The sequence below is a fragment of the Sciurus carolinensis genome, chromosome 1, assembly GCF_902686445.1.
Source record: "Sciurus carolinensis chromosome 1, mSciCar1.2, whole genome shotgun sequence".
NCBI classification, from domain to species: domain Eukaryota; kingdom Metazoa; phylum Chordata; class Mammalia; order Rodentia; family Sciuridae; genus Sciurus; species Sciurus carolinensis.
In genome coordinates this window covers 89,345,257-89,363,883 of record NC_062213.1, presented here as the reverse complement: position 1 = coordinate 89,363,883, position 18,627 = coordinate 89,345,257, and the positions used below count along the sequence as shown (strand labels likewise).

The following is an 18,627-nucleotide window of genomic DNA, read 5'->3' as shown; positions in this document are numbered from 1 at the left end:
GTGTTACTGTTGAGCCACCTCTCCTCTCTCTTTGTTTCCTTCATTCAGTTCTTTCCTTACAGTAACAATAGTTTTGACTCATGGGGTGAGGGGGCGGGACTGCAATACCACAGTTGATCTGATAACCTAGACAGCCACTAAGTGACTACCGGGCAAGTGGTGTGTGGAGTGTGGGTGTTGCATGCCCCCAGTGGGAAGGAGGGAGATGACATGATGTGCCATTATGCTACTCAGAACAGCACACATTTTATTTATTTATTCATTTTATTTTTTTCTAAGTGTAAAAATGAGTATCTTATTTTTTACAATTTTTTATTCATTCATTTTAGTTACACATGACAGTAGAGTGTATTTTGGCATAGTACACATACATAGAGTATAAATTTCTATTCTTTTTCCATGCTTGTATTTGTACACGATGTGCATTACACTGTGTATTCATATACGACTATAGGAAAGTAATGTCTGATTCATTCTATGGTCTTTCCTATTCCCATCCTTTCTCCCTTTTCTTTGTTCCCCTTTGTCTAATCCAAAGTACTTCAATCCCTCCCCCCTCCCACTTATTGTGAGTCAGCATCTGCATATCAGAGAAAACATTTAACTTTTGGTTTTCTGGATTGCCTTATTTCAATTAGCATGATAGTCTCCAGTTCCATCCATTTACTGGCAAATACCATAATTTCATTTTTCTTTATGGCTCAGTAATATTCCTTTGTATATACGTACCACATTTTCTTTATCCATTCATCTGTTGAAGGGCACCTAGGTTGGTTCCATAGCTTAGAATAGCCTGAATTTGTGTTCAGGTAAACACTAGCCAGTGCCTAGGGAAGTTCATTGTTCTGGGCATAAGGAGGACTCTAAAGAATGTGATATGAAAAAGAAAAAAAAAAAAAAAAAAAAAAAAACAGAGATGGGGAAAGTGATCACTTCCCTTGTCTCCAATCTTTAGGTGAGGATCAAAGCAGAGTGTCCTTGGTTGTAAAGTTAAAGAATGTACCTGTAGTGAGTAACTGACCCAGGCCTGGATATAAAGTAAACTGAAGAGTTGCCCAGGATAGTGAGAGTTCCCCTTCCTCTGTTCCCACCAGCTGGGCTTCAGGAGAACTAATTAGCACCACTTACTCCTTCCTTTTAGAATGTAAAGGACTTCCCCTGGGACCTAACCACATCTCTTTGAAGTGTAAATGCCCCTGTGAAACCTCGAGGTTCAAGGTCAGAGATACAGAAGACTTTGCAAGCCTGCTTTTGTAACCAGTTCCCACTCTAAGACCCTTATAAACACAATTATATGCTTTTTGAAACCTTGTGTCCAATTATGTACTGTTTTAGACTAGAAAATTTATGATACTAGACAGCCTATAAATGTTAAGAAAAATTAGTCAAATGGGCTCAGAATTTTGGAGTGCTAATCTCCTCTGGGCCCCTCGGTGTAAAATAAAACTTGGTTTCTCCTACTTTTTCAGTGCCATCTGGTCATTTCCACAACATACCCATAAAACGTGAAGAAATCCACATGCACAGTGGGCACACAGCCTATCCTACACACTCCTCCTGCTTGTGGGTGTTGTGCAGCCCTGCATTATATCCCAGCCTGTGCCAGTGCATAGGTAATAAAATGTCCCAATCCTCTTCATGGAGTCCTCCAAGTTCTTTCTTTGGGATCCAAAACAGTATGCTGGAGCCTTTATAACCCTGAAGTTGAACAGTTTGTTTTTCAGTAGTGGGGATGGAACCCAGGGGTGCTCTACCATTGAGCTACATCCCCAGTCCCTTTTAATTTTTACTTTGAGACAGGGTCCTGTTAATTGCCCAGGCTGGCCTTGAACTTGCAATCCTCCTGCCTCAGTCTCCCCAGTTTTTGGGATTACAGGCATGCACCACCACTCCTGGCTTCCATTTACTATTTGGACTTTGCTTGACCACTTGGAAAGTAAAAACATAGATGGGCTGTGGATGCATAGCAAATAGCCAGAGAAGCGAGTCAATTTCATATATGTGGCTTTGAATTATTTTAAATACTACTTTCAGCTTAAAGAAAGGAAAAGGGTTGTGGGGAAACTGATTTGGGGAAGATAGACAGGAAAAGTATGGTGAATAATGGTGAGGCTTATTATGCAGAGTTAAGTCAGTGCCTTCTCTGTTGATGAGAGTCTAGTGATTTAGCTCTCCTTCCCTTCTGGGTGCAGAGAGTAAAACATTCCCACAAATGGAGATCTCCTTCTTGGAAATCTCCCATACAAAAGAGAACTTCTCTGTTCTCAGAGGCAGTTTCTCCAATATCTGAGATTATAGGTATATAGCAACTCATCTGGCATGGAATTTTTTTTTTTTTCACTTTTTTTCATTTTGTGGTATTGGTGCTCAAACCCAGGGCCTCATGGACGCAAAGCGTATGTTCTTCCACTGAACTATACCCCAGACCTCCAGTAATTTATTCATTTATCAGTTGATGGACACAGGGGTTATTTCTGTGGATCCTGTGTGTTGACTGAGCCATATAGTGCCAGCTGGATCATTTGTGAGTCTACAGTAGCTGGGAGCTAGTCAAGGCCTCCTCAGCTCTCCTCAACATGCCTCTTTCCTTGTGGTGTGCCCTCCCTCCAGGGCCTTATCATAAGACCCCTTTCTCCCCAGTATGATAGCTTGGATTTCTGTATAGCTTGAAGACTGTGTTCCAAGCTAGCAAAACAGAAGGAACTGTTGGTTAGTAGCTAGCAATGAGCAGTGTCATGCATGGCAAGGTTACAAGTATTCTTTAAATTACTTTAGATGCTTCTTTAAACTACTTTCAAAGTGGATAAGAAAGCAAACAGTGGCAGTTAATTTGTAGAAAATAAACAAAAGCAAAGGAGCTAATGGGAAAATACATAAAAGGAAAAGGCTTAATGGGACTAACTCTTGACAGGGTCCATTGAGGATGGTGTGAAGCTAGGAATCATGGTCCATTTGTCTGGGAAGGAAGATTCCTTCAGTAGTGCAGGTGCACTAAGGTAACTTTTAACTGGCCACTAACACCAATGCCCACATTAACATTAACATGGGTTGTGAACAAAACTGACATATTTCACTTCTAGCCTGAAGCAAAGCAAAGTGCTCTAGCACTGAGCTACACCTCTAGCCCTGTTAGAGTTGGAGGCATCCTCTCTGGAAATATTTGGCTTACTCTCTTTTTCTCTTCCTCTTCCTTCCTTTCTTTCTTATGCTAGGGTTGGAATTTATGGCCTTGTGCATTCTAGGCAACCACTTTACCAATGAGCCACATCCTCATCTCCACATTCAGGTATTAAGGCATCACTTTAACAAATGTTATTGAACACCTACTATGTAGCAGACACTGTTAAGCACTGAGGACAGACTAGTGAATGAAAACATTGTTTCAACTGTCTAATAGTGACCTTTAACATGTGACTGTATAGAAATGTTCAGTGAACCCCACAAAAATGTCATTTGAGGGAGAACTATGGTTTGTAATTCAGATTCCTAAGTAATGAGCCATTAAAGATACATAATGGACCTAATGAATTGATCGAAATCAGATAGGGCTATTCACAATGGTCAGCTTCTTTTGGTAAATGTAAGTGATCTTCAATGGCTTGAGATAGGTAAATCTTCTTTTCTACCACCTCCCCACTGAATGATATAATCATCCCTTGTATCATCCAGGGATTGATTTGAGGACCCCCTCTGCTGCCCCACCCAGACCAAAATCTGAGTATGCTCAAGTACCTTATATAAAATGGAGTAGCACTTGCATATAACCTATGCACATGCTCCTGCATACTGGTCCTGGGGATTGAATCCAAGGGTACTTTACCACTAAACTACACCCATCGTACTTCAAATATACTGGATAATTTACAGTCCCTGATACAATGTAAATGCTACAAAAATAGTCATTACATTGTATTCTTTTGGCATGTGCTGGGGATAGAACCTAAGTCCTCACACTTGCTAGATATGCTTTACCACTGAGCTATGTCCCTAGCCCCTGTTACACTGTATTATTTAAGGAACAGTGAAAAGAAAAGAAAAAAAAAAAAGGCTGTATATATTCATACCAATGCAACTTTTTTGGAAATATTTTGGATCCAAGGTTGGTTGAATATGTACAGGTGGAGCTAACAGCCAGTCGTCTATATTACAAAGAAAGAAAATCTCACCTGAAATGTATCCTGCATATTTACTGGTGGGCATGTGCAAACCAATCATATTGTGGGAAATAACAAGACAGCACTCGAAAAGTAGGAGAAACCAAGCTTTATTTTATGCCAGCAGGCCCTGAGGAGATTAGCACTCCAAAATTCTGAGCCCTGATCCACAGTTTCTCACAATACTTAAAGGTTATTTGATGTCATCTTAGACCCATCCTATCATTGGGACTTTTTTGTCCTTTAAAAAAAAAAAATTCCTAATCTATATGACTGAAGGCCTGTGCAGCATCTCTAATATAAAGCATGCTCACAGAACAGATAAGAAGAAACAGCTCTTTTCACAGACATCTATCACATTTCAGAAGGATTTAGTCAGACTCAGGGCAGTTATCAACAATGCACAAGGTAGGAACTCCTGGTTAATTAGGCTTCCTGGAGAAAGGCTAAGAGAGGGAAGGGAAGCTGACCCCTTCCCAGGAATTAAACTCTTACCATAACGTTTTTGAAATTTTATTTCACAACCAGGTCTGGTTTTGCCATCACAATATGACTTATCCTTTGAAGTTCAGTAAAATATAAGCACTATGGTACACTCATACATTGCTGGTGGGGTTGCAAATTAGTGCAGCCACTCTGGAAAACAGTGTGGAGATTCCTTAGAAAACTTGGAATGGACCCACCATTTGACCCAGCTATCCCACTCCTTAGCCATACCCAAAGGACTTAAAATCAGCATACTACAGAGATACAGCCACATCAATGTTCATAGCTGCTCAATTCACAATAGCCAGATTGTGGAACCAACCTAGATGCCCTTCCGTTGATGAATGGATAAAGAAACTGTGGTATATATATACAATGGAATATTACTCAGCCATAAAGAAGAATAAAATTATGGCATTTGCAGGCAAATGGACGAAATTGGAGAATATCATGCTAAGTGAGATAAGCCAATCTCAAAAAACCAAAGGACAAATGATCTCGCTGAGAAGCGGATGATGACACATAATGGGGGTGGGCGGAGGGCAAGAATGGAGGAAGGAGGGACTGTATAGAGGGAAAAGAGGGGTGGGAGGGGGGAAAGGAAAAAATAACAGAATGAATAAAACACTATTATTCTATGTAAATGTATGATTACACAAATGGTATGCCTTTACTTCATGTACAGAGAAAACAACATGTATCCCATTTGTTTAAAATAAAAATAAATTTAAAAATATATATATAAGCTATAGATAAAAATATATATATAAGCTATAGATTAAAATATATATATATATATATAAGCACTATGCTTTCAGATACTCCATCCAACATTTGCCTGTGACAATGCTAGGCAAACACTTAAACCACTGAGCTCCATCATAGCCCCTGCCCATTTTTGAATTGAGTTTGACTTGAGCTGAGACAGGAGAATCACATATTGAATTTTGTTTTCTGAATCATAAATGTAAGTTTATAAAAGTTAAACTCATGCTTCAATTGAAGTTTAAATTTTTTTTTTTTGTACCAGGGATTGAACCCAGGAGTGCTTTACCACTGGGCCACACCTCCAGCCCTTTTTAAAAATATAATTTATTTAAAGACAGGATCTTGCTGCATTGCTTAGGGCCTCACCAAGTTGCTGAGGTTGGCTTTGAACTTGTGATCCTCCTGCATCAACCTTTAGAGCTCCTGTGATTACAGGTGTGCACCACTGTGCCCAGCTGCTCAATTGAAGCTTTTTATGCTTTGGGCGTGTGTGTATTTTTATTTTTATTTTTTCAGTTTTAAAACTGTTTTAATTTTGAGAAAAAAATTAAATTGGGAGAAATTTTGCAAATAATTATTTTTAAAATAAATTTGAAGTTCAATTCTAAAGTTGTCATTACCAGGGAGACACTGCAATATTTTACTCCAATCCCAATCTATTTATTTCTTTATTTAATTTTGGGTACTGGGGTTATTCCAAGGGGTACTTTACCACTGAGCTACATCACCAGTCCTTTTTAGTTCTTTTTTTTTTTTTTAAATTTCGAGACAGGGTATTGCTAAATTGCACAGACTGATCTCAAGTTTGTAATCCTCCTGCCACAGCCTCTCCAGGAGTGCACCACTATGCCCAACACCCAATCCCAATCTTGGGCAAAGGTCTAGCATTAACTAGGAACCACAAGGATCTATAAGTGACTACTAGAAATAGGAACTGTTTCGAACTTCAAAGGATGTCCTAGGCCCCTGGGGAAACCTCCTCAGGTCCAGCTTCTAGAGAATGTCCTCTCTGTCCCTCTTCTTCCTCCTGATCCTTGGGACCATTTGACACAACAAAACTCGTTCATGCAAATGTGGGTTGACTGAGGACTCCCTTTGATGTCACATTATCTGGGGAGAAGGCACTAGGGAGCAGATGGTGTGTTCTACAATTTCAAAGAAGTTAATGTTGTCTAGTGTTTGTACAGTGTTTTATAGTTTCCAAAGTGTCATTGATAAACCATCCCATTTGATCCTCATGATAGCCCATGAGACATGTTAATATTCTCACTATACAACCAAGGAACTAGAGCTCCCCCAAGGGATGATTAGGGTTTGCCTTCCTAGTCACACTGCTGTACTATGTTGCTCCAATTCCTGCTTCTGGTCCTTTATTCCTGGGTCTTTATCCTTGCATGTGTGTGCTTAGGGGAACCTCGTGGATCTAGGTCTTCCTTTGCTTTTTGCCAGAAATAGGTGCTTCTGCTCTGTTTTCTTTCCTCTGATGCTGCATCAAGGTGTTTTGCCAGGTGGCTGTACTCTGTGGATAGGATCTATGGCTGAGAAAATTCTCTTTCAACTTGGAGTAAAAATTGAAAATGTAACCAGACGTGGTGGTGCATGCCTGTAATCCCAGCAACTTCAAGAGGTAGGAGAATTGGGAGTTCAAACCCAGCCTCAGCAACTTAGCGAGGCCCTAAACAACATAACTAGACCCTGTCAAAATAAAAATAAAAAAGACGAGGGATATGGCTCAGTGATTAAGTGCCCCTGGGTTCAATCCCTGGTACAATAACTAAACAAATAAATAAATAAATAAGTAAAATTGAAAATGTAGCTAGGAGTTATGGTACAAGCCTATAATTCCAACTCCTCTTCAGGCTGAGGCAGGAGGATCACAAGTTCAGGGATGGTCTTGGCAACTTAGTGAGACCCTGTCTCAAAATAAACAGAAAAGGGGAGAGTTGGGTGTTGTGTCTTGGTGGTCGAGCATCCCTGGGTTCAATCCCTAGTGTGGAAAAAAACTGAAGATGTGTCTCCCAAACACACTATGATGTTTGTTGGGTAAGATAACAAGCACTTCTGGGATAACAGTGAGGCCATGGACTATCCACGCCCCAGGTTACCTAGTGTATCCTTAAGGTTACTCTTGCATTTTCCTCATCTCTCTTATTCTCATCAAATGTCAAACCCCTTCTTTCTACTTGTTGGTCAGAATAGTGATATCTCCAGAAGTCATGTGACCAGTCTGAGTTCATCAATTAGGTAGAAGCAGGTATGAATTTTCCCTCCAAAACTCCTCTTTCCAGTCCAACCAAATGCCAGTGGAAAGAAATGCACAAAATTAGAGATAGAATAAATTTTCATGGTAAGTCTTGTTTTAAGAGAATGGAATGGGTTCTATTTCCTGATTTTTCAGGGCACGCTTTATGATTTGTACAAGAATTATGATTTTCCAGTTTTTGTCACAGATAAATCAATCAGTAATACTGAGTTATACTGAAACATTTGATAATAAATATGCATACATGAAACTTATTGGCATGCTCTAATATTTTTTACTTATTTTTCATGCAGTTATTATCACTTTTTTGAAGATGTTCCCTTTTTGTTTTAATTTAATTTAAAAAATGTGGGGGTACTTGGGATTGAACCCAGGGGTGTTCTACCACTGAGCTGCATCCCCAGTACATTTCATTTTTCATTTTGAGACAAGGTCTTGTTAAGTCACTGAGGCTGACCTGGAACTTGTCATTTTTGTGATCTTCCTGCCTCAGCTGGGAACTGCTGGGATTATAGGCATTCACCACTGTGCCTGGCTAGAAGAATTTATATTGCAGAATAACTAAGGAACTTTGAATCCTGTTAAAAACTGTGTTTTATTACTAGAAAATATTTAGGAATTTGAACTGGCATCATCATGACAATTTATAGTCATGGGAAGGAACTGACCTTACAAACTTAAGGACCAAACTGGTGATTCCCGGAAACAGGGCATTTTGTGACATGCAGAGAAGACCTTGGGGTCAGTGGTGGTTGTGCCTGGCATTACTGTCATCCACGTAGCTCCACCAGTCATTTGACACAAAAGACACATTCAGGAGGGCTTGCTTTGACTTTCCCTTGATGCCACACTATCTGGGGAGCAGGCATTCGGTAGCAGATGGTGAGCCAACCCAACACTTACAAAGAATTTGATATGATCTAATGCTTTCTTAGTGTTTTACAGTGTACAAAGTGCTCATGACCATTTCTTATCTCATTTTGAACCGTTTAACACTCTTATAGGTCAGTAAACATTTATAATTCCTAATCCATAATTCCATAATTAAAAAAAACCCATACCACATTCAATTATAAGGGCTACTGTAGATTCTGCTAGAGATGTTGAGTTCTATATGGTATATTTGACAAATTCTTTTCTTTTTTTCCTTTTTCTTTTGTTTTGCTTTTGATGCTGAGTTTTGACCTCAGGGGCACTTTACCACTGAGCTACACCTCCAGCCCTTTTTATTTTTTATTTTGGAACAGGGTCTCACTAAGTTGCCTAGGCCAGCCTCCAACTTGTGATCCTCTTGGCTCAGTTTCTAGAGTCACTGAGTTTACAGGTGTGCACCACCATGCTTGTCTCAACCTATTTTTTCTAAAAATGCTTAAATTTTTGAATTCTAATTAAATTTTGAATTCATCTGGTGCTGAGTTTTGGATAAAGAATTGTGGACTTGAATTCCTGTTTCTTCCTTACCTGTGGGAATACCAAGGTATTTCCCTTACAGGTTCTTGGACCAGATGGAGGGTGATTACTATAAGCAGATGGTAGGGAAGATTCTAGGTGAGGGGAATTATTATTTTTTTTTTTCCCCTTTGGTGCTGGAGAAAGAGCCCAGGGCCTTGTGCATTCTGAATATGGGTTCTACCACCTAGCTGCAGCCCCAGCCCTGTGAGGGTAACTTTAGTTCTCCTAACTTCTCTCTTTGTTTCCTGGTCTAAAAGCCTCTTGAGATAAAGGTGGTTGTATTTTAAGCAACCAGGGGCTATTCCACCTCCAGTGGAATGGGCCACTGAAAAGGTGTGGGTGCCTCCCAAGAATTTTGTATTTTTCACCTGGACAATTGGAATGCTATCAATGGAGGATTTATTTTTTTTATAAAGAAGTATCAGTAATTAAGTCTCAGTAGGGAGAAAATTAATTTAGCAAGCTGAGATCAGAATCATCCTTTTAGAAGACATACTGAGAGTCTGTTGCAGTCCATGTCATATGCTAAATTCCAGGAGAAACAGCTGCGTGGGAAAACAGAGGAATAACTCAATGTCATAATCTTGTCTTCAAGATCAGAGTTTGGCAAATGTGACTCACAGCCTGGTTTTGTATGGTCAGCAAGTTAAGAATGATTTTTACATATACAGAGATTGTTAAAAATAAGCAAACAAGCAAATAGACAAACACAAAATAAAGAATATGCAAGAAAGACTTATGTGGTCAAAAAGTCTATAGTATTTATTGGCTGGTTCTTTGCAAAGAAAAATTGTGATACCTACTCAAGATGATCTATCTAATGGGGGAAATTAGACACAAAAAATAATTAGCTCTAAACTATATAAAGAAAAATATCTATAAATAGAGATTTATAAAAGAAAAAATACAGAGGAAAAATAAAGTTCATATAAGTGATACCGCCATTTACTTGGGACAAGTTCTGCTTCCTCAGGTGTTGAAGTATAGCATCAGAGAAGCACGCCAAGGCAAGTATATTAAGCAGGTTTTATTTAAAGATAATAATACAGACTTCTCCCGGGAGGGAGAAGGGGGCTGTGACTGATGTTCTAAAGTCCCCGGAAGTGAGCACACCCTACATCTTTTATAGGTTAAGGTCCCTTTGTTCTCCAGTTCTCTCCCCACTTATCTCTCCTTCCTGCCTATGTGACTAGGCCTGGTTTTGCAGGTGAGATGGGCAGGGGGAGGGCCAAAGTGATTCAGCCAGGTAAAGGCCCAGGGGGCATAATTAGCAACTCCCTGCCTGTAGTCCCTGACAAGCTCGGGTAAATTTGGTAATCAATGGGTTCCAGAGATCCTTGACATTCCATTCTCCCAGGGGTAGTTTTCCAGAGGCAGATGGCTTTCATGGCCTCCATTTCCTCCATTTGGTCCGATTCCCTATTTCTACACTAACCGCCTGTCCCCAATTATGGCTTCATTAGGATAAATATTTGAAGCTGAGTGTAGTGACATGTACCTGTATTCCCAGCAGTTTGGGAGCCTGAGGCAAGAGGATCGTAAATTCAGTGTCAATCTCAACAACATAGTGAGACCCTAAGTAACTAAGTGAGACCCTGTCTTAAAAAATAAAAAGGACTGGGAATGTAACACAGGGGTAAAGTACTAACTGGGTTCAATCCCCAGTAAACCCCCAGCCCCACCAAATATTTATATATAAACATATATATAAATATGTATGTATATATATATATATAGTTCTTAAATTACTTTCTAGATTTAATGCAACTCAGAACAAAATAACAACAAAAAACCACCAATATTCAACTTCATTAATAAACAAAAAAAGCAAAGTGTAAGTTTGCTTTTGAAACATTTCAAATTGACCAAAACTCAATAAATCATCATTTCTGACTATAAACACAGCTCACCATTCCAACTTCAGTTTTCCCTTACTTTCTTCAAATGTTGTTAGCAAAATATTAATATTCCTAGTCTCCTAGTAGTTAGGGTTGCTTTCTTTTTCTTTCTCCCTGAATACAAATGTAATGCCCAGAGAGACAGTAGTTATCTATCCTGAGGCTGATAATTATATATAAAGGATGGTGAAGCAGGAAGATCAAAGTGACAACATACCTTCTTTAACATCATTAATTCCCACACCAGTCCTGGGTAACCTACACTTAGAATTTTTGTTTTGTGACAAATATTCCCCTTACCTATTTAAGCTACTATGGTAAGGTTTTCTATTATTTTCATCCAAATATATTTCCTTATTGATAGACTAAAATTGGCCTTTGTTCATTTCTAGTGGAAGTAAAAATTGGTACAAGTTATCAGGAGAACAATAAAGATGATTTCAAAAAGTGTTCATACTATTTTGCACAGAAATTTCACTTCTAGACATTTATGTCTGGGAAATATTTATATGTGTAAATAAAGATATATGTATCAGAATGTTTATTACAGTGTTCATTATAGTAAAAACTTGGAAATAGCTTAATAGTTCAACAATGAGGCAAATTATTTAAAAATTTAGCAACTGAATATTTGGTGATTAAAAATCTTATTTTCAAAGAATATGTGATAACACAGTAAAAAGGGCTAGCAGTTTTATGAAAGTAAATAAGTAACCAATTCAGGATATATGTGTTCTTCTTTCTGTTTATTTGTTTATTTGGGGTTCTGGGGATCGAACCTCGGACCTTGTGCAAGTTAGGCAAGTAGTCTACCTCTGTACTATACCCACAGCCCTCTTTATGTGTATGTGATTGGAAGTTAATGGGAGCTATCTTTGAACAGTGTGGTAAAGAGAAATTTTTCATTGATTCCTAAAGTTATTCTGAAATAAATATATGGGAAAGAATAGCAAAGAAACATTTAATAAGATTTTACATAATAAATATTTACTATACATATGTGAATGTGGATATTAGTCTTTCTTGGTAACAAAATTATGAAGATATAATAATTTAAACAGCATAGTACCAAAGTAAAAACAGTTAAGTTGATCCTCAGATTATGTTTAATGCCTATGAAAGCATTAATTGAGATAGAAAACAATCCATAAATAATAACACTGGGAAAAGAAATTTCAAAGTAGAAAAACATCAATTTAGATCTTTACCTCACATCATTCAAGAAAATTATTAACTCCACAGATATTTTAAGATGAAATTTTAAAATTCCAGATTTTACAAAAAAAAAGTAGTTAAGACACATTTGTAAACACACAGTTTAAGTACAAGATCTTCTTTCTTCCAGTCTCTTGGACTCCCATTTTCCTGGACATGGCAGGGGTTCTGGTACTGGAAATCTATCAGCACAGTTGCCAGTGTGACTTAAGAGTTCAAAGGAAGTCTGTTTCTCCAGTGTAAATCTACATTTCAGTCAGGACCTTGGTTTTCACCTCTTCCATTTTTTTGGTGTGGAGGGGTTCTTACTGATACCACCATTTACCAGTGATGAGTTCTGCTCCCTCTGATGTTTAAGTTTGAACACTAGAGAAGCACCAAGGCAAGCATATTAAGCAGGTTTTTTTTAAAAGTAGCAATAATACAGACTTCTCCCAAGGGGGAGAAGTGGGTCATGGCCTACATCTTTTATAGGCTAAGGTCTCTTTTGTTCTCCAGTTCTCTCCCCACTTGTCTCTCCTTCCTGCCTACATGACTAGGCCTGGTTTTGCAGGCGAGATGTAAAAAGTGAGAAGCAGATGGGGCAGGGGGAGGGCCAAAGTGATTCAGCAAGGCAAGGGTCCAGGGGGCATTATTTAGCAGCTTCTTGCTTGTAGTCCTTGATAAGGGCAGGTAAATTTGGCAATCCATAGGCTCTGGAGATCCTTGACATTCCATTCTCCCAGGGGCAGCCTCCAACTTCCAGAGGCAGATGGCTTTCATGGCCTCCATTTCCTCAATTTGTCTTGATCCCCTATTTCTACACTAACTGTCTGTCCCCAATTCTGGCTTCACTACTGGGGATTGAACCCAGAATGTTCTACCACTGAGCAGCATCTCAAGTTCTTCTTATTTTTTGTTTTGAGATAGGATCTTGCTAAATTGCCAAGACTGGCCATAAACATGCCATTCTCCTTCCTCAGCTTCCCCAGTTGATGGCATTACAGGTGTGGGCCACTGTGCCTGACATCATCTACTTCTTTATCACCCATCAGCCTGGGGATACCATAGTTTTCCTCTGACTTGCTTTGTCCCAAATAGGACACTACATTTCTTCCTTTGTCTCCTGAAAGCAAACATCAGGTTGTTGTTTGTACTACAACATTAGCTGTTTTGGGAGGGAGTAATTAAGCAAAGAGGAGAAAACTTTCAGTTTATCTTATTTTTTTGTAGTACTGATGATTGGAACCAGGGTTTCATTTAGGCTAGGCAAGTGGTGTACCACTGAGTTACATCCCCAGCCACCTTGCCCGCTTTTTCAAAAACAAAATTTGAGACAAGATCTCACAAATTGCTTAGGCTGGCCTGGAAGTTCTAATTCTCCTGTTTCAACCTCCTAAACCACTGGGATTGCAGGCATGGCACTATTACTCCTGGCTTAAATTTTTGTTTTATTTTTATTTCTTTGTTACTAGGGATTAAACCCAGAGGCTCACCTGTGCTAATCACATACTCTGCCTCTGAGATACACCCATAGCAGGACTTTTACATTTTGCATTGGACATTATTCTTTTTAGAAATTTATTGAGCTAGTGTGGTGGTGCATACTTGTAATCCCAGTGCCTCGAGAGGTTGAGGCAGGAAGATGGCAAGTTTGGGGCCAGTCTGAGCAACTTAGTGAGACTCTGTCTCAAAATAAAACATTTATAAAAGGTTTGCGATGTAGTTCAGAGGTAGAACACCCCTGGGTTCAATACTGAAAACACACACAAACACACGCACACACACACACACACACACACACACACCCAACAAACAAATAAACAAACAAAAAACAGAAAAGACATTAAACTAATGATTTTTTCCTTTGGGAATTCTAAGGATCAAACCAGGGCTATGCACATACTAGGCAAGTACTCTAACACTGAACTATACCACCAGCCCATTAAATAATGAATACTGAGGATCTATTATATGCAAGGCATTTTGTGTACACCTGTAGTCATGGTGGCCAGCCTTGCATCTGTCCCTGTCCTCATGGAGAAGACCCGTATTAAGCAAGCACTTATACAAAAACTTAAATTAAAAGATCCAGACAATTCCTGAAAAGAAATTCACACAATCATTTAGTATTTCAGGGTTCTAACATCAGTGTCAGATCAGGTAAGCAGAAAGCTGAAACTCCAAACCTCAGTTCTTGTGTTCTGATGAAAGAAATTTAAAGTCAGACACCAAAAGCCATGCAAGAGAACTTCATTATAAGTGATAGCAAAGTAAAAGCAAAATAAGGTCAAGGGAGAGTGGGCCATCTTCCAGCAGAGAACAACAAAGGAGACAATGCTGTCTCCAAATTTATTAGTTTAATGTTTACCAAGTGAACTGGGGGTCACCTTCTGTATTCCTTGCCAATCAGGTGTTCAACTCCTCCTTCACGTGAGGTGGTGGAGTTTGTGACATTACTTGGTTCTCTCTGGATGGTGGCCATCCTATTTAGGGGGGCTTCATCTACAAGTCAATCCCATGTTAATGTGGGCAGTGGGGTCAATAGCTGGTCAGAAGTCACCTTAGTGCACCTGCCCTGTTAAAGACATCTTCCTTCCCAGACAGATGGAAACACCTATAGCCATAATGCCTAGTTTCACATCAATCTCAGTAGACCCTGTCAAGAGTTAGTCCAATTAATCCTTTTCTCTTGACATGTTTTCCGAATAGCTCCCTTGCTTTTGTTTATTTTCTACAGATTAACTGCCACCATTTGATTTCTCATCCACTCTGAGGATAGTTTAAAGAAGACCCTAAAGTAATTTAAAGAACACCTGTGACCTTACATTTCACTGCTCATTGCTAACTACTGCCTAACATGAGTATAGCGTAGTGTCCTTCAGCTTTGTCCTCCATCCTCACCTCCTTTGACTCCTGTCTGGGTCCAGGAGATAGCAATGTGCAAGAAACACTACAAAAACAGTTTCCCTGAGGTCACCCAGACACACAGCAAGTCCTGCTTTGGTGCCATGGACAGAGCAGTCAGTTTACTCCCACAACACTGACCAAGGTGGGTGGCTCCTGTGCCCTGGATGACAATGAGATGTGCTGGTGACTGAAGAGGAAGCGGTGTCTCGAACATCAGCAACTTTTCCCTCACACCAGGCTCAGCATCAGAGGCAGCAGGGCCACCATATCACACAGGCAGTGGTCAGCTGGGGCCTCAGCAGTGAGCAGTACTGAGAGGAATCAGGGTGGGCTGGGGTTTGTGTAGGATGGAGAATTCTTGTTTGTTAGCACACACAAAACATCCCCTGGGGATTATGGATTTCAAAGAGGACCACAAGTCTTCTTATAATGGGAGGGGATGAAAGTCAGAGAACTTTCAGTGCCATTAATACAAATCCAGCATAATCTCTGGGCTGGTGTACCCTAGGGAAATATCAGTTATGCTGAAGAATTAATGATACGCTAGGTGTGGCGGTGCACACCTGTAATCCCAGCAATTCAGGAGGTTGAGGCAGGAGATTGCAAATTCAAGACCAGCATAAGCAATTTAGCAAGGCCTTAAGCAACTTAGAACCTGTCTCAAAATAAAAAATGAAAAGGGACAGGGGATGTGACTCAGTGCTTAAGCACCCCTGGGTTCAATCCCCAGTACCAAAAAAAAAAAAAGAAATCAACGATATGAAATTGTCGGTTGTACTATGGTTATATGTGAGAATAATTGTTAGAAGACATTTATTTAGGGCTAAATGTTCATGTTAGACATATTTATTTAGAGTTAAATGTCCATGCTGTATGTAATTTACTGTCAAATGGTTCAGAAAAAAAGTGTGTGTGTGTGTGTGTGTGTGTGTGTGTGTGTGTGTATGGAAAGAAAGAAAATAAATAAGTGATAGGAAGATGGGTGAATATTAAGAATAGGTAAAAAAAAGAATAGGTGAATCTAGGAAAAGGATATATGTGTGTTTTTGTATTATTTTAATTTTTTCAACAGTTTGTAAATTTTAAGTAATTTCTAAAAAAAAATAGCAAAACAATGGAATTGTGGTGAGATCTGTGTAATAATTAGTGTTTGAACAGTGTGGAGTGGGAGGACAAAGGAAGAAGCCATCAGCTTTGGGTGGGAATCTCAGGGAAGAGGTTTTCAAAGGAGGATTTCTCCTCCTTTGACTGGAATGGATATGGAGCTCACATTGACTTCAGCAGCAGCCGGGAGATAACTGAGGCAGCTGTACTCTTGTTCTACAGATGAGAGCTCTGTGGTTTGGGACTGGAAACCCATCTTCAAACCCTAGGCCGTTGGATACAGAAAAACTAGAATACCAATAAAGAAAAGAGGATAATAAATGGCAACAATTGGTGGCTCTAGTTCTGTTTGAATTCATTTTACAAATTGGCTGATACCTGGATATGGTTGGCCACTCTGGTATACTATCTTGAGTTGCTTGTTCAAACGGGGACCAAATATTTCAGTCAGACCTCAGAGAACCATCTGTGCTAGCAGGGTGCTGACCATAGCAGCCCTGGCTTGGGAGCAGGGACCATATGTGTTACAACACTTGCTCAAAAGGCTGATTGGATCATGCATCCCCAGCACCACATTTTGGGAGCAGGTGCTGGGAATTAAACCAGGACTCAGCACATGCTCCAGCACTGAGCAACACTTCCCTTCTTTATGAATGATCCCTTTTCTATTTATCCCCATGGACTAGGGCATTGGTTCTCAAATAGCAAAGAAGGTGGGATAGGAAAGGGTGCTTTTGCCTATCAGGTAGGGTGACTAGAAAGATATAGAGGGTCAACTTAAGTTTGAATGTCAGATAAATGATGAATAATGTTTGCAGTATAACTATGTCTTATGCAATATTTTATCTGGCAGACTACTCCCCAGGGATATTTGGCAATGTTGGAGGCAGGGGTGTTAAGGGAGCCTGGCAAGAGTGCTACTGGCATTTAGTGAATGTTGAGGATATTGCAAAATAACTTATACTACAGCTGGGCATGGTGGTACATGCCTCTAGTCCCAGCAACTCGGGAGGCTGAGGTATAAGGATCTCAAATTCAAGGCCAGTCTGAGCAATTTAGTGAATCCCTCAGCAACTTAGTGAGACCCTCTCTCAAAGCAATAGAAGAAAATAAAAAGGACTGGGGAGTAGCTCAGTGGTAAATCAACCCTGGGTTCAATCTCCAGTACCAAACAAGCAAAAAACAACAAACCCAATAACGCCCCCACAAACAAACAAATCCCCAAATCATCTTATATGGCAAAGGACATTCTCTTTTCTCATAATAATGATCTGATCAGAAATGTTCATGGTTCTGTGGTTTAGAAACTCTGGACTGGAGGATTTTGCTTAAATCCTATGTAAGGGGGGCTAGGAATGTGACCCAGTGGTAGAGCATTTATCTGGTGTGGGTGAGGTGCTGGATTTGATTCCCCAGCACCACCAAATAAATAAATAAATCCTATAGAGGAGAATGATTTGGCACTGTCAAAGATCATCTGGTACAGAGCAAGCCAGCCTTCAGAATCAAAGACAGATGAACTGTGGTTTGCAGGTCCAGAAAAATTAAGGCCAACATCACAACCAAGATTTATACATACTCTCTTTATGAAAGGACTTGCAAACTCTTATAGAAAGGTTTGTTTTTTTCTGCTTTTCCTTCTGTGTTTGGTGAGAAAGTACTATCAAGGATGTTCCAAACCTTAACAAATCCAGTTTTCCTCTGTGATGAAAGTCTTTCTGTAGACTGTTATCAATGCCCCATATTTCTGTGACAAACCATACTCAATGTTCCTATTTGGTCTCCAAGTTCCCCTCAACTTTACCAGTTTCCTTATTAATAACTGAATAACATGTTAAGAATTTCGTACCATTGCATGACTTTGCTTTCAAATCCAGTTTCACCAAGCCTACATCAGATCTTTTATTGAAAATATCTCTGGCATCTTTACCTAGGCCTAGAGGAAAATGCATTTGACCGTGTGCAACTCTGTCTGTGGTTGCTATGAAAAGACCACAGAAAGAAGTGACCTGGCGGTCTTTTTTGTTGTTATTGTTTGTTTGTTTTTTAAATTTTTACCTTGTCCCTGCAGATAAGTAAATTAAAACTCAAAGTGTTCTGTGGAGATGAGTTCCAGTCCTTTTTATTGTTTATTCTGACTCAGGGTCTTGCTAAGTTGTGGAGACTGACCTTGAACTTGCAATGCTCTTGCTTCAGCCTCCTCAGTAGGTGGGATTACAGGGGAGCACCACCAAGCCTGGCTGATCTTATGGTATTTTAATGGGGACAATTGCTGCTACTACCTCTTTATTTGTATCTAGGGCTGGTGGGCTGATTTGGGGGTTGGGTTGTAACTGCTGGCTGAAAGGTGCCATGAAGTCCTCATGGTTATTCTTCCTTAAGCCTGATCTCCGTCAGT

At 39.6% G+C, this 18,627-nt stretch overlaps 1 pseudogene; it reads right to left on the bottom strand.

The window, feature by feature from the left end:
* Nucleotides 1–17,529: 17,529 nt before the first annotated feature.
* On the bottom strand, nucleotides 17,530–18,181 carry LOC124985919 (voltage-dependent anion-selective channel protein 2-like; annotated as a pseudogene).
* Between the last annotated feature and the right edge of the window lie 446 nt (nucleotides 18,182–18,627).